Raw genomic sequence first — 18,306 nt, 5'->3', positions numbered from 1 at the left:
GCCATATATGACAAACCTACAGCAAACATCATTCTCAATGGTGAAAAACCGAAACCATTTCCTCTAAGATCAGGAACAAGACAAGGATGTCCACTCTTGCCACTATTATTCAACATAGTTTTGGAAGTGCTAGCCATGGCAATCAGAGAAGGAAAAGAAATAAAAGGAATAAAAACTGGAAAAGAAGAAGTAAAACTGTCACTGTTTGCAGATGACATGATACTATACATAGAGAATCCTAAAGATGCCACCAGAAAACTACGAAAGCTAATCAATTAATTTGGTAAGGTTGCAGGATAAAAAAAAAAAGAAAAAAGTCATCAAGAGCCTTCGGGGCATAGTGGGATTAGGAGGAAAAAAAACACTACTAATTTACACTGGGGTTGCATCATTGCTTTAAGCATCCTGCTTTTGCTTGTAGACTGAAACTTTGGTACAGAGAAATGAGGCTATCCTTAAATTAACAGATGTGCTCTAACAGCCACTTGCCCAATAGGGGGCGCTCCTGAAATAGACTGATTTACAGTGGAATACTTGGAGAAAATAGTCCTTTAGGCAGAAATAGCTGAGGGAACCTCAGACCCATGTGGTTTTTGGATTTTAAAAGTCCTAATTCCTTAGATGCATTATCAAAATTATCAGAAAAGGGGTAACTGGACCTGCAGACTTCTTTGTAGAATTCTCTAAGAAACATAAATTACAGATATTAGCATCCTGGTTGGACACCAAGAAATATAACAGAACAGTCACCACCTTGAGGAAACACTCTTATTGAAAAGACAAGTGATACTCCTAATGCAAAGTTAAATTACAAAAAAAGAATTCAGAAAACATGAAAATCGGCTCTCAACTCTTATGTGGGAGGGCATTGCTGTTCAGTCTTTGTACTGGGGATGGGGACTGGCAAAGGTGAGTGCAGATGACAGGGCAAGGTGGGAAGACAGTTGGCACTGAAGCCTAGAAGTGGACAAGGAAAAGAGCATCTCCAGTGCCAGGCAGCAGGAGTAGAGGTTTTGCCCTGGGAAATTTGAAAAAAATAAAATAACAGATTATGAACAGACATGGACTTCCTATTAAGACACTGGCATAGGGAGATAAAGAGATCTCAAGCAGGAGAGTTAAATGAGAGAAAAAGCTTAAGATTATTTATTTAACGGTCAGGATATTTTGGAGAAAACTGCTACCAGAGGTAACAAAGTGCTATCTCAGTTCCTGCTATAAACTCTTCATAATTTTCCAAGGTTCCTGCCTAATATTGGTGTAGGTTCTCCTTCATTTTCCACACTTTCTCTCCTGTCTGTTAAGAATAACAATAATAGCTACCATTTACTGTTACGGATCTGTTTTCTGCAAGGAGTTTTACAGACATTCTCTCACAAAGCAAAACCCAGCCTGGTAAGAAACATCACTGTCCTTTTGCTGATGAGGAAGGGTAAGCACTCTACCTTCTCACAGCTGTTAAGTGGTGAAACCAGAATTTGACCACTTCTCTGTTTAACTTCAACATCAATATTCTTTTTACTATGCCTTTAAAATTCAGGGAAGCTGAAGAAGACTACAGATAAGTGCTCTGTCTTTCTGAAATTTCGCTACTTGTGGGAATTTTATTAATGACTACATTTCATGGTTAAACATCTTCATGATACTCCTTCTTTTGCTGTTAGTCGTATCTAGTGGGAAAAAAGTGAAGACTGAGAAATCTAGCCCCCTTAAGTATCACTTGATTTTTTATGTATAAGCTATTCCTTCACATGTTAAAGACATAGTTATTTAATATCTACTAGGCATGGGGGGATCAAAATCCAATAGCGAAGGTGGAAAATATTCTTGAGCTGTCTCAATAACACACATTTACATGCAACAAATAGGCAACTGTGCATTTCATTACCTCATATACCACTGTCTAACTTGAAGGGCAAGTTCAATTTTTAAAATAGGAATAAACTTTATGGAACATTTACTGCTTATATTTAGAGTTTCAGAAAGTATATTTCGCTAACAGGGAAATGTGGTCTTTTTAGAAAGCCTCCTTCTCTTTTTTTAAAAATCTAAGATCACTTTAATGTTAGGTAATTTATAATTTTGATCATATATCCACTAATTTACCTTCATGCAGTAGATGATAAATAGCAGAAGGTCAGCTGTGTTTGCACTGAGTTGTTAATCTCCTTCCCTGGCTAGTGAACGCTTCGTATTATAGATTAATAACATGGCAACTCTGATGCCACACTCATTTTCAATTACTTATTAATTCACTTGTAACATTTTTTCAGAAGACAGACCACGTGGTGTTTTGCCTTCTTTCCCCTGGCTTCCTGAGAGCCTGACTGGGAACTAGACTAAGGGTTCTAAATCATATTTGAAAGGGAATGCATATAAATGTTCCCATGCATATGCACAAGCATCTCTAGAAGACCATTTAAGTACCTCCAACATTGATTCTCTCTGGGGAGAGAACCAAGTGGATAGAGGACTGAGGATTTTCACTCTGGTATCTTGAATTTTGAACTGTGTGAATGAACTCTCTATTCAAAAAATTAAAATGAAGGTTAACGAACCACATTTGTTGTACGTAGTCTCACTTCCAGATTGGACTTCTGCTAAAATAGACTTTGACTTTGGACCACAGTGGCTCTAACTTCAGAGAGCCTCTTTGCCTAGATTCAAAGAGTCTCATTTTAATTGTACAAAAGAAGAACTGTAGTTCACAAAAAAATGCAGTTTCTCAAAAGAAATTTTTTTCTCAAACTTTAATCAATGGAAACAAAAAATGGGGTATTTTCAAATTTGCATTAATGCACGTGAGTTCTTTGTGGTAGGATTATAGTGATAATGGCCCTAATTAGTTCACATCTCTCTACACCCCTCCCTTGGGAAGTCCCCTCCCTCTCTGATGTTGTGCTTGGCTGTGTGACTAGCTTTGGCCAGCTGGAAAATGGAAAATGTGACTTAGGCAAAGGGTTAAAAAGAGCTGTGCATTAAGACTTGCCTCTTCTTGCTACAGGGAACCCTCTGGCCATTATAGGAAGGAGCTTGGGCCAGTTTGCGAGATGGTGAAACTTATGTGGTCATTGCCCAGCTGACATGGAGCCGACTTCCACATTTATGAGTGGGAGTCCCCCTAGACCAAGTAGTTGTACTCTCCAGAGTGTAAGTGAGGTGTCCTGAACCTAAACACCCCCACCAAAAGAACTGCCCAGGGATTGTTTTCAGTGTCTATGTTTTGGGGGATGGTTTATTAAGCAGCAAAAACTAACTGATAAAGTTTACAACATATTGATGCATTAAGATTCAATTAGAAAATATAGTTAAGTAAATCTTGGAACTATTTTAGAAGTTTCTCTTTCACTTAATATGTGTCAGATAGCTTTCATAACAGTAAAACTATCTCATTCTCTTTCATAGCCCCATTATATTCCATGGATAATAATGGGGCACTAACAATCATTAGCTCACTGCCAAGTCTCCAGTAGCATCAAGTATGTCTGAATTTTTGGATCACATTCACAAGCAACATATTCCCTACATCTCTCAGCAAAGCCTCTTTCTCTTAAGTTTATTAAGATTTGTTTCCTCTTAGATCTCTACATTATACTTTTCATTATACATTTCACCCCAAAGTTTCTCTCCATCTTTCCTGAAACAGACATACATTCAAGATTGAAATTCAACTTGAAAGCTCAGAATTCCATCAAATAGCCAAGTTCTAGCCAATGTGCCTTATAATAGCTATAGTACTTAAAACAGGTATTTTCCCATGAGAAATTCACCCACACCAATGTTGTCAATTTGTTTCTCTGTTTGTTAAGCAAGAAAGACAAGATCTGATGATTCATCTACATGTCACTATTTCTTCAGCTAAGGATGTTGCAGTTTATTAGTTTTGATCACCTATGTGGAACAGAAATTTTATTTTTTTAATCCCATTCTTGCTTTAGATTAAAAAGATATGTATTACATTTATTTGTATGAAATTGAAATACCATGCCTTGAACAAAATTAGGTGTTTCACTTCTACACTTTATATTTAATTAACATAAAGCCAGGGACTTCCCCCGTGGTCCAGTGGTTAAGACGCCACCTTCCAATGCAGGTTTGATCCCTGGTCAGGGAACTAAGGTCCTGCATGCTATGGAGTGCAGCCAAAAATTTAAAAATAAATAAAATAAAGCCAAATATTTGTAAATGCATTTTATTTTATTTAGGTTAGATTTTTTCAAACTGGTAAGTAGCAGAGATTCTGTTCAGAGTCATACATGAAATCCATCTAAATAAAGTATAGCTGCCTGATTTTAAAAGGCCCATTTCAGGCAGCAGACCTGAATAGACATTCTTCCAAGAAGGTATACAGATGGTCAACAGACACATGAAAAAATGCTCAACATTACTAATCATCAGAGAAATGCAAATCAAAACCACAATGGCAGGGGCTTCCCTGGTGGCGCAGCGGTTAAGAATCCGCCTGCCAATGCAGAGAACACGGGTTCGAGCCCTGGTCCAGGAAGATCCCACATGCTGTGGAGCAACAAAGCCCGTGTGCCACAACTACTGAGCCTGCACTCTAGAGCCTGCAAGCCACAACTACTGAGCCCATGTGTCACAACTACTGAAGCCCATGCACCTAGAGCCCACGCTTTGCAACAAGAGAAGCCACCGTGATGAGAAGCCCGCACACCGCAACGAAGAGTAGCCCCAGCTCGCTGCAACTAGAGAATGCCTGCATGCAGCAATGAAGACCCAATGCAGCCAAAGATAAATACATAAATAAATAATTTTTTTAATTTATTAAAAGAAAACACAATGACATTTCACCTCACACCTGTCAAAATGGCTATCATCAAAAAGTCTACAGACAACAAATGTTGGCAAGGATGTGGAGAAAAGAGATCATTTATACACTGTGGTGGGAATGTAAGTTGGTGCAGTACAGGGGTTCCTCAAAAAACTAAAAGTAGAACTACCATATGATCTAGCAATTCCACCATTGGGTATATATCTGAAGAAAATGAAAACACTATTTTGAAAAGATACATGTACCCCAATGTTCATTTACAACTGCCAAGCTATGGAAGCAATCTAAGTGTCCATTGACAAATAAATAAAGAAGATGTTATATCTATATGTTGTATATTTACATATACATACACACAAGAATACTATTCAGCCATAAAAAAGAATGAAGTTCTGCCATTTGCAACAGTGTAGATGGACTGAGAGAGTATTATGCCTAGTGAAATAAGTCAGAGAATACTCTGTTATCACTTATATGTGGAATCTAAAAAGTAAAACAAACATATGTACGTAACAAAACAGAAACAGACTCATAGATATAGAGAATAAAACAGTGGTTACCAGTTGGGAGAGGGAAATGGGGAGGGGCAAGGTAGGGGTATGGGATTGAGAGACACAAACTGCTATGTATAAAATAAACATGGGGCTTTCCTGATGTCGCAGTGGTTGAGAGTCCGCCTGCCGATGCAGGGGACGCGGGTTCGTGCCCCAGTCCGGGAGGATCCCACGTGTCGCGGAGGGGCTGGGCCCGTGGGCCATGGCCGCTGAGCCTGCGCGTCCGGAGCCTGTGCTCCGCAACGGGAGAGGCCACAACAGTGAGAGGCCCGCGTACGGCAAAAAAAAAATAAATAAATAAACATGCAACAAGGATATATTGCACAGTACAGAGAAATATAGCCATTATTTTATAATAACTTTAACTGGAGTATAATCTATAAAAATATTGAATTATTATATTGTACACTTGAAACTAATAAAATATTATAAATCAACTATACCACAAGAAAAAAACAAATAAATAAAAAATAATAGAAAGATCCATTTCTTGATCACTGAGAAATAGCTTAAACATTGCTGGCTCAGATGATGCCAAAGAATGTGTAAATATGGATTTTTAGATTTTTTTCTCTTTTAACAAATTTCTCTACTTCTGGAAATTCAGCTTCATAGTTATGAGGGCATGTGTCACTTTGAAACAGAGACAGCTTCTAAGTTAACATCTATCTTCTTTCTAGGGGAAAAAGAAATGAAGCAACACAGAAGGAAGCTTCTATTTGCTCCCTTGTGACTCTCTCTTGACCCTTAGTGCAAGAAAATTCCATTTTGAAGCACTGCTGGCTTATTTTTACTTCAGAGCATATAAACCCAAGAGTTACATCTACTTTAACTGGCATGGGAAGGAAGCAAGCACTCTGCATCATTTTCTTTGAAAAAAACTCTGCTATATACCAGCTCTCAAAGTAGCAATCACTTTGGGTGGATCCTGAAGTCCAGTAGATCTTAAACAGATCACTCCTTTTATCCTCTGGTCTCTTCACAATGGAGACATGATAGAGAGGAGCATTGTGAAGACAAAGATGCAGCTTTTGTAGGAACCAGATTATGGTCAACATACCTGGAGTTTATTTAGTCAAAGTTTCTAAACGAGGGGATGCTCTTAGCTGCTCGTAACAATTCCTTCTCTTGCTCATCTGTATTGACTGGGGGCTTTTCACTAACCTCAGAGGCTTATGGGGCAAATAAAACGTGAGTTTGCCAAAGAAGGGTAGTCAGAGAGACCATTTTACATAGGCCTCTTTCCTGAAGGTGGTCAGGAAAATAAAGAAAACAGTTGCAGCAACACCTGAGAGTGGTGGGTGGGGAAGGAAGTAAATGTAATAAAGGAAAGAATGTTTCTCTTATTCTTCACTGGGCCTCTCATATCATACCATGCTAGTGATGATGCCCTTCCCTACATCTTCATCAACTATTATGGACTGATTATTTGTGTTCCCCCTCCCACATTTATATGTTGAAATCTAATCCCCACTGTAATGGTATTTGGAGGTGGGGCTTTTGGAAGTAATTAGGTTATGAGGGTAGAGGCCTCATGAATGACTAGTGCGTTCCTAAGAAGAGGCCAGAGAGCTTGCCAGTTTTCTTTCCACCATGTGAGAATACAAGGAGAAGTCAGTTGTCTGCAACCTGGAAGAGGGTCCTCACCAGAATCTGACCATGTTGGGACCCTGATCTCAGACTTCCAGCATCCAGAACTGTGAGAAATAAATTTCTGTTTGTTCCTAAGCCACCCAGTCTCTGATACTTTGTTATAGCAGCCCAAACTGATTAAGACAATCCTATTCCCAATTAATCATAATGCCAAGTTCTCATCTTATCTCTGACCCACCCATTTTCAGTCTCCTTTGCTCACCTGTTTATAAAAATACAGGGATCTTTAGGACTTTTTCCTCAAGACAAAACCTTCTCTCTATGCATTTTAAGCAACCTCCTTCATTCCACAGGTGCCAACTACCAGTACCTGCTTGTGTCTCCCAGAAGGATCTCCAACAAAAACTTTTCTCCTGAGTTCCAAATTACCTAAAATAGATCTGAATCTGAATTCAGTGCCTTTATCACCAAATCTAATTGCCTGCCTCTATTTCCTGTCTCTTGGGTTGTAACACCAACGACTCACATCACTTAAGCCAGGAAGCCTAGAATGAGGCATCTCAGCTCTCAACTACACACTCAATACTTCTAAAGTCCAGTGATTCTCAAAAACAGAAATATAGATCAATGGAACAGGACAGAAAGCCCAGAGATAAACCCATGCACATATGGTCACTTTATCTTTGATAAAAGAGGCAGGAATGTACAGTGGAGAAAGGACAGCCTCTTCAATAAGTGGTGCTGGGAAAACTGGACAGGTACATGTAAAAGTATGAGATTAGAACACTCCCTAACACCATACACAAAAATAAGCTCAAAATGGATTAAAGACCTAAATGTAAGGCCAGAAACTATCAAACTCTTAGAGGAAAACATAGGCAGAACACTCTATGACATAAATCACAGCAAGATCCTTTTTGACCCACCTCCTAGAGAAATGGAAATAAAAACAAAAATAAACAAATGGGACCTAATGAAACTTCAAAGCTTTTGCACAGCAAAGGAAACCATAAACAAGACCAAAAGACAACCCTCAGAATGGGAGAAAATATTTGCAAACGAAGCAACTGACAAAGGATTAATCTCCAAAATTTACAAGCAGCTCATGCAGCTCAATAACAAAAAAACAAACAACACAATCCAAAAATGGGCAGAAGACTTAAATAGACATTTCTCCAAAGAATATATACAGACTGCCAACAAACACATGAAAGAATGCTCAACATCATTAATCATTAGAGAAATGCAAATCAAAACTACAATGAGATATCATCTCACACCGGTCAGAATGGCCATCATCAAAAAATCTAGAAACAATAAATGCTGGAGAGGGTGTGAAGAAAAGGGAACACTCTTGCACTGCTGGTGGGAATGTGAATTGGTACAGCCACTATGGAGAACAGTATGGAGGTTCCTTAAAAAACTACAAATAGAACTACCATATGACCCGGCAATCCCACTACTGGACATATACCCTGAGAAAACCATAATTCAAAGAGTCATGTACCAAAATGTTCATTGCAGCTCTATTTACAATAGCCCGGAGATGGAAACAACCTAAGTGTTCATCATCACATGAATGTATAAAGAAGATGTGGCACATACAATGGAATATAACTCAGCCATAAAAAGAAACGAAATTGAGTTATTTGTAGTGAGGTGGATGGACCTAGAGTCTGTCATACAGAGTGAAATAAGTCAGAAAGAGAAAGACAAATACCGTATGCTAACACATATATATGGAATCTAAGAAAAAAAAAATGTCCTGAAGAACCTAGGGGTAAGACAGGAATAAAGTCACAGACCTACTAGAGAATGGACTTGAGGATATGGGGAGGGGGAAGAGTGAGCTGTGACAAAGCGAGAGAGAGGCATGGACATATATACACTACCAAATGTAAAATAGATAGCTAGTGGGAAGCAGCCGCATAGCACAGGGAGATCAACTTGGTGCTTTGTGACCACCTAGTGGGGTGGGATAGGGAGCGTGGGAGGGAGGGAGATGCAAGAGGGAAGAGATATGGGAACATATGTATATGTATAACTGATTCACTTTGTTATAAAGCAGAAACTAACACACCATTGTAAAGCAATTATACTCCAATAAAGATGTTAAAAAAAAAAAAAGTCCAGTGATTCTTTCTACCTTCCAAAGTTCTCCTGAGTTTGTCACATTTTTATCCCCTCTACCATTTCTTTAGTTTCAGTCCTAAATTATTTCTCTCTTACATTCCTGACCCAATAATTGATTCCTCCTAATTGATTTTCTTTAATCCTCTTCTAGTCTTTCCCAGTGATGCAAGTCAAATCAGTTCACTTCCCTGTAATCACCTAACCTTCAGGACCAGTAGCTGAGTGTCATAACCAGGAATGCATATAAGTTATTTAGGAGCTGAAATTTTATACAACAGTGTGTATTTGCATTTTTCTGACAAGAGGGTTTTATACATTTCATTAGATTATCAGAAGCTGAGGTCCCTGAGATAATTTAAAAATTGACCCACTGAACAAAACTTATGATATTCTTGGCTCTTCCACTACAACTATACACCAGGTTTTAGTCTTATTAGAGTTACTAAAATGAATCACATTTCTCTCACTTTTTTATGCTTTGTGTGCACAGTTCCCTGTATCAAAATATCTTCCATTTCTCTTTCCATCCAAAATACTACTTGGTTTGGACCTCCCCTCTGGGATATATCCTTTCTTACCCTGAAAGGAAATGTACAGTTAGGTACCTTCTGTGAATTCTCATAGCACCTGTGGCTCTCGTGTGAGCTGCCTGAAGATAAGGATTTTATCTTGCTGTGAAAAATCAAATAATGCACTCCCAAAGATACCCTATTCCCTGGAACCAGTGAATATGTTACCTTACATGGCAAAAGGGATTTAGCAAAAGTGATTAAGTTGAGGATTCTAAGATAGGGAAGTTATCCTGGATTATCTTAGTGGGCCCAATGTAATCACATGGTCCTTATATGAGAAAAAGAGGTGGGTCAGAGTCAAAAAAGGAGACATGACAACGGAAGCAGAGGCTGGAGTAATGAGAGAAAGGGGCCATAAGCTGAGAAATGCAGACACTGTCTAAAAGCTTTAAAAGACTAGGAAACAGATAACTCCCTGAGAGCCTCAAGAAGGAAGGAATGCAGCCCTGCTGACACCTTGATTTTTAAGACTTTTGAACTCTAGAACTATAAGATAATTTGTTCTAAGCTGCTAAATTTGCAGTAATTAATTATAGTAGCACATAAAAACTAGTACACTTGATAATGTACAGCATAGGGAATACAGTCAATAATATTGCAATAACCTTGCATGGTGACAAATGGTAACTAGACTGTGGTCATTTTGTAATGTATAAAAATATCAAAATCACTATGCTGTACACATGAAATTAACATAATATTGTAAATTAATTGGTAATCTGTGCGTTCTAGATCCTAGTAGAGTACTGAGTTTAGAATAACTAAACAAACTTTTCCTGGAAGAATTTCTCTCTAAAGCTGAATGTTGCTAAAGTCCTGACCATGTTGCTTACTTACTTTATGCCTAAACTAAGTAGCCACTAAACTGATTAATAATTTAATCAAATACTCTTCCTTGACTACTTATGGCTAATTAAGAACAATCTATCTCAGCCCTCTTGACCCTCTTGGAGGAGGTAGGAGGATATGAAGAATGAATTAATTAAGAAAAGTGGTAGACTGTGGCCCTATCTCTGAGAAAGTAATGACTGATTTAAGATTTGAACTAGAAACAGCTTTTAACTAGGCAGAAGTTCAGGGTCTTCCCTGGTGGTGCAGTGGTTAAGAATCTGCCTGCCAATTCAGGGTACATGGGTTCAAGCCCTGGTCCAGGAAGATCCCACATGCCACGGAGCAACTAAGCCTGTGCGCCACAACTACTGAGCCTGAGCTCTAGAGCCCACGAGCCACAACTACTGAAGCCCGTGCACCTAGAGCCCGTGCTGTGCAACAAAGAGAAGCCACAGCAATGAGAAGCCTGTACACAGCAACCAAGAGTAGCCCCTGCTCGCCACAACTAGAGGAAGCCCGCGCGCAGCAGCAAAGATCCAACGCAGCCAGAAAAAGAAAAACAAAAAACAAAAAAACCTACTAAATAAAAAATAAGTAAATAAAAAAATAATAATTTTTAAAAGGCTACAATTGTGGAACATGTCTGGCAGATTACTAGAAAGATATGATCAGAAATAAATAGTAGCCATTGTTAAAAAACATTAGGCAGAAGTTCAGTTCAGGAAGAGTATTCAGCCACTGGAGGTGAGAAGGTTGGTAAGTATAAAGGAATGAAAAGAAAGTCAGATTAGCTGAAGGCTAGAGAGGATGTGAGATACAGAAGATATAGGAAGAGGAAGACCCAAAAGCACCTTGTAAGGGAGTTCCCATTGGCTAAAAACAATGGAAAAGCATCGAAGGGGGACATGGTGGTGACAACAAGAGGGTATGGTGGGGATAAGGAATGACAAAACTTTAGGAATCTGGATATTGGATTAGGGCGGATGTGCATTAAAGGGAGCAGATCTGAGGATTTTCTTCTTTGTTTTCCAGCCAAATTTTTTTAATTGAAAAAGATGAGCTCTGCTAATAAATATTATTATTTTATTAATGCTATTTTTATTAATAATTATTATTATTATTATTCTCCCTTGCCACACCCATGAATTCCTATCAATGAATATCCAAAGCCATTTTATTAGCATTCCCTGAAGAGAAACTATATTTACATCAAAGACTACATCCACTCAATTCTAAGGGCAAGTGGAAATGGTGGCTATAATAGTGTGCCTGAGAAGTGACAAAATGAATGTTGGAAAAGGAAAACAAATCACTACATGTTACAGTATACTTCATGTTTACCCGCATCACCATTTTTTAAAATTCATATCATTTATTTTCTGACTTATTTTATTATCTTACTCCATGTATCCTAATCAATATATTTATCAATCGATATATTATGTTTATAATGTTGTTTATAATTTTTATAATTATAATTTTGATATATTATGTTGATATATTATGTTTATAATTATGTTTATAATTTTTATAATTATAATTTTAGTTGCTACAAATTTTACATTAAAAAATAATTTTTATTACAAATCTATTAACCACTTTTTTTTTTTTTTTTTTTTTTGCGGTACGCGGGTCTCTCACCACTGTGGCCTCTCCCGTTGCGGAGCACAGGCTCCAGACACGCAGGCTCAGCGGCCATGGCTCACGGGCCCAGCTGCTCCGCGGCATGTGGGATCCTCCGCACCGGGGTATGAACCCATATCCCCTGCATTGGCAAGCGGACTCTCAACCACTGCGCCACCAGGGAAGCCCCAACCACTATTTATTTTCAAATAGATTTTATTCAAAATATAAACAGTTATAAGATATAATGAAAGAAAAAACAATAATTATGTATATGTGTGCATATTTATTGACGTACATACCTATAAAACACAGAAAAATAAACTCCACTGAAAATGGGAACAATGTATATGAATAAATTAATAGAATACTACTGAAAGTCATAAATGAAGATTTGAAAAAATGGAAAGGTATAACTCTAAGAACTAAAAATGTCAAATCTCTTTTGAACAAACTTGTGGTTGCCAAGGAGGTGTCGGAGGATAGGGAGGGATGGATTGAGAGTTTGGGATTAACAGATGCAAACTATTATATATAGAATGGATAAACAACAAGGTCCTACTGTACAGCACAGGGAACTATATTCAATATCCTGTGATAAATCATAATAGAAAAGAATATGAAAAAGAATATGTGTGTATATATATATATATAACTGAATCACTCTGCTGTACAGCAGAAATTAACACATTGTAAATCAACTATACTTCAATAAAATAAATTATTTTAAAAAGTCAAATCTGTTTCAATTTATAAATTTGATGTTGTTCCAATAAAACTCTAAGAAACTTTTTTCTTCTGGGAGTTAAACAATTTTAAAGTTTATATATAAAAATAAACTAAATGATAGCTCAGAAAAATATTTAAAAAATAAAGGTAGCAGGGCTTCCCTGGTGGCGCAGTGGTTAAGAATCCGCCTGCCAATGCAGGAGACACGGGTTCGAGCCCTGGTCCGAGAAGATCCCACGTGCTGTGGAGCAACAAAGCCCGTGCGCCACAACTACTGAGCCTGTGCTCTAGAGCCCGTGAGCCACAACTACTGAGCCCTCGTGCCTAGATCCCGTGCTCCGCAACAAGAGAAGCCACTGCAATGAGAAGCCTGCGCACCTCAACCAAGAGTAGCCCCTGCTCTTTGCAACTAGAGAAAGCCTGCGCGCAACAACGAAGACCCAATGCAGCCAAAAATAAATGTTTTTTAAAAATTAATTAAAATAAGTAAATAAATAAGGGTAGCAGAATGTGCCACCCCAAAATACACTGCTTTGGTATACTGATTATTTTGAGCTTTTTCATTGTTGTTGAAAAACAATAAATGCAGGCAGTGGCTTTCTCTGAACTCCTAATATCTGCCTAAAGATGAAAGGAGCTCAATTGTCATAAATGCCCTCCCCAGGAATTTCATCCATCAGGGAAGACTGACTCATCACAGGAGAGGAGACTAGAAGCCGACACCTAACTCTGTCATAAACTATCATACCTTCCATCTATTCTTCCAAGGGCCCATTCACTTTTCCTAAAAATCACTTACTCTCCCCTCAGAGGCCTACACCTCCCCTCCGTCTTCCCTATTAAGATGATATTTAAGCCTAAATTCTAAGCCACTTATTTGAGTTACTCATCTGTTTGTGGATAGCTCCTATGTATACATGAGGTATATAAGTTAATAAATTTGTTTGTTTTTATCTTTTTAATCTATCTTTTATTATTGGAGTCTCAGCCAAGAACTCAGAAAGGTAGAGGGAAAATTTTTTCCTCCCTTACAATATTAAAATTAATTATGAATCTACATTTAAAAATGCTAACCTAAGAATATTCATACAAATCAATAGAACAAAATAGAAAACCCAAATATAGACTCAAATACACAGATGTATTTAGGATATGATAAAGGTAGCATTTCAATTCCTAGTGGAAAAGGTGAGTCCATAGCTCACACCTTATACCATATATAATTCCAAGTGGATAAAAGACTTAAATGTTTAAAATGAAACTCTAAAAGTAACCAGAATAAATCACAAAAATTTGTCTACTTGTGTGTGCATATATAAAAAAATCTAGGAATGAGGAAAATTTTTCTAAGTATGACACAAAATCCAGAAATCATTCAGAAAAAATAATTGATAAACTGAACTACATAAAAACAAAAAGGCAAACAAAACAAAAAGCCCAAATAACCCGTTGGAAAAAATGGACAACAAATTTGAACAAATAGTTTAAGCTGAAATAAAAATGACTCTTTAATTTATGAAAAAATGCTCAATCTCAATATTAATCAACAAATTAAAACTATACAGATAATCTCCCATGCAGAAAATTCCAAATAATGTATTTTGATACTCCTTCCTGAAGGAGGTGGAGCACAATTCCCCATTCCTTAAGGATGGGCTATACATAATGACTTCTCTCAAAGAGTACAGTTTAGAAAGGAGTCAGGGGAAACCTAAACTTACGGTGGAGAGATCTTACAAACATTAGTTCAATCAGGTGACCAAGGTCAACCTCAATAGTAATATGGTGTTGATAGTATGTACTCTTGATATGATATGATGAGAATAGCAATTTACCTCTGTGCTTTTCCTCCCCAAAGGGTCTTCAACCCCAGTCTAGTCATGAGAAAAAAATCAGACAAATTCAAATAGAGGGACATTTTAAACAAAACACCTGACCAGTATTCCTCAAAACTGTCAAGATCATCAAAAATAAGGAAAGTCTGAAAAGCTGTCATAGCCAAGAGAAGTCTGAGATATGACAATTAAATGTGAAGTGGTATCCTGGATGGAATCCAGGAACAGAAAAAGGACTTTAGCAAAAACTAAGGACATCTGAATAAAGTATGGAATTTAGTTAATAATAAGGTATCAACACTGCTTCATTAATTGTAATAAATGTACCATACTAATGTAAGATATTAATTAATAATAAGGGAAATTGGGCATGGGATATATGGAAACTCTATTTATCTTCACAATTTTTTTCTGTAGATCTAAAACTGTAATAAAAAATAAAGTTTATTTTAAAGGAAAAAATTCTATACAGCTATGCCATTTTCAGTTATTAGATTGGCAATGTTTAAAATTTGATTTTACACTCAGTTGGTGAGAGTGTAAAGAAACAGGCATTTTTATACATTGTGAGATGAGTAGAAGTATACATTTCTACTCTATGGAGGGCAATTTGGCAATACATTTTCAATTATTAATATCTCTACTTTTCCTTAGCAATTCCATTTCTAGGAATTTATCATTAAAAAAGACTCATGGGATTTTGCCATTTGAAGCAAAACGGATGGATTTGGAGGGTATTATGCTAAGTGAAATACATCAGACAGAGAAAGACAAATACTGTACAATATCACTTACATGTGGAACCTAAAAAATACCACAAACTAGTGAATATAACAAAAAAGAAGCAGACTCACAAATATAGAGAATAAGTTAGTAGTTATCAGTGAGGAGAAGAAAGGGGGGAGGGGCAATATAGGGACAGGGGAGTAAGAGGTACAAACTATTATGTATAAATAAGCTACAAGGATATATTGTACAACACAAGTAATATAGCAAATACTTATAATAACTATAAATGTAGTATAACCCTTAATAATTGTGAATCACTATATTGTATACCTGTAATTTATATAATATTGTACATCAATTATATTTCAATAAGAAATCAATATTCAAAAAAAAGCAGTTCATTACAAAAATTTCTCATCTTTAATTTTATTTTGATCTTCTCTCAATTTTCTGTTATTTTATGTAATACTTTCTCTCCAAACATAACCCTAACGATGTTAATATTTATTTCTAATCCTCTTTCACCAATACTCTCATTTATTTCCTTTCTAACCCAAATTGTGTAGTATGTTTGTCAAAGATTTGAAAGCAAGCCTCTCCCTCCTTCTGAAACACGATTGTTATAATGCCTTTAACATTCTACTCTTTTTCCTATAAAAGCTCAATATTTCAAATGCATTTATTTAATAATAATTCGTTAAGTGCCAACTATGTGTTAGATTTAAGATAGGGTGATATAAATACAGCCCCTGCCCTTGAGAAGTTTACTCTGGGGAACTACTGAGTCGTTAAGTAGCAGTTATGATTTTGGAGTCAGGTCAACGTGATTCGAATTCTGGATTCTAAAAGTATTAGTTCTATTTCTGTAGGCAAATTATTGGCCTCCTTGAGTCTCAGTTTTCTGAATGACTCCTTTTCCTTCTTTGGGACTAGATGTGACTTACTTAAAACCACATAATGATAGAAGATCCCTTCTAGTACTGACTCTTTTTGGCCCTTCTCTCTTTCTTTATAAAAGTTGGATTTCCATTCATACTTTGTAGGTTTATTTATTTATTTATTGGTTGTGTTGGGTCTTTGTTGCTGTGCACGGGCTTTCTTTAGTTGTAGCTCGTGGGCTCTAGAGCACAGGCTCAGTAATTGTGGCACGCGGGCTTAGTTGCTCTTTGGCATGTGGGATCTTCCCAGACCAGGGCTCGAACCTGTGTCCCCTGCATTGGCAGGCAGATTCTTAACCACTGCGCCACCAGGGAAGTCCCATTCATACATCGTATAATACCCATCTTCCCTACCATACTCTGAGCTATATAAGGGCAGGGACCACAACTATTTTTTTTCACCAGGGTTCAGTTAGCTCCTAACAGCACCGGCACATAGAGTCCATTAATAGATATAAGCCATTTTTATTCTTTTTACCCTGGTTTCCAGGATTAAGCTTGAACAGACCCATTTAATCTGTCCCTTCCTGCTTGAGTCAGGTACTCTCCCTCATGTGTCCCATCTGTAATGTTGTCTTTCATTTGTCATATCCCCAACCACAATGTCAGCATGGGCAGTGTTTCCAATCAGTTTAACCCATCAGAGACGAAAAGGATCTGGTTCCTTGAAGGATCAACACACACTGAATGAACAAATATAAGACTAATTGCAATGACTTTATTTAGTGGCTTTTCAGGCCCTTAAAAAGGTTCTTTTCGGATGGAGTTGTGTCACTCAGGCAACCATCTTCACTATGGAGTCCTAATCACTATGATACTGTTTTTTAGGTCACAAAGATTAATTCAAATGATCTCTTCTATTCCTTCATATTAGATTACATGGTCCGAAAGTACACCCCTCTTTCTCTAGTACCTAGAGGCAAACCTGAAATTGTAAATACAAATCAAGAGAAGTTTCTAGCTATATACACTGATTTTGAGGTCAAGAAAGATAGGGTCTTTGTGCAGTAAAATAAGAAAAAATAGAATGAATAGAACTTTTTTTTTTAAATAAATTTATTTATTTTTGGCTGCGTTTGGTCTTCATTGCTGTGCACATGTGTTCTCTAGTTGCAGCGAGCGGGGGCTACTCTTTGTTGTGGTGCGCGGGCTTCTCATTGCTGTGGCTTGTCTTGTTGCAGAGCACGGACTCTAGGCACGCAGGCTTCAGTAGTTGTGGCACGAGGGCTCAGTAGTGTGGCTCACGGGCTGTAAAGCGCAGGCTCAGTAGTTGTGGCACACGGGCTTAGTTGCTCCGCGGCATGTGGGATCTTCCTGAACCAGGGATCGAACCCGCATCCCCTGCATCGGCAGGCGGATTCTTAACCACTGTGCCACCAGGGAAGTCCCAATAGAACTTTTAATGAAGAAAGAATGACAGGGCTTCCCTGGTGGCGCAGTGGTTGAGAGTCTGCCTGCCGATGCAGGGGACACGGGTTCGTGCCCCGGTCCGGGAAGATCCCACATGCCGCGGAGCGGCTAGGCCTGTGAGCCATGGCCACTGAGCCCGCGCGTCCGGAGCCTTGCTCTGCAACGGGAGAGGCCACAACAGTGAGAGGCCCACGTACCGAAAAAAAAAAAAGAAAGACAGACTGAAATAGTAGAAAATAAATAACATATAGTCAGAGTTGGTTTTCTTTGGGTTACTGAATTAGAGTCCTTCTTAGTTATTTCACAAAGACTGATGATATGTTTTTTAATCCTGTGCTTGTCTCCAGGCAAGAAGTTTTTACATTAGCAGACAATTCATTCATGATGCTTTTAGAAGACAGACCTCGTATCACTTTGCCCCAAGTCTACTTTGCCCTGAGAGCACAACAAACCACCCTACTGGGAAGGCTTCCAAGTGACATTTGATGTTTCTGGTCTAGTCTCCCTGCTGGTTTGGGTTCCCTCTAAAATAGACTGATGATTGGAAACTGTCATTACCCATCAATA

This window comes from Phocoena phocoena, chromosome 4, assembly GCF_963924675.1.
Source record: "Phocoena phocoena chromosome 4, mPhoPho1.1, whole genome shotgun sequence".
NCBI lineage: Eukaryota > Metazoa > Chordata > Mammalia > Artiodactyla > Phocoenidae > Phocoena > Phocoena phocoena.
The sequence above is the reverse complement of the archived record's forward strand: the minus strand, read 5'-3'. Positions refer to the sequence as shown.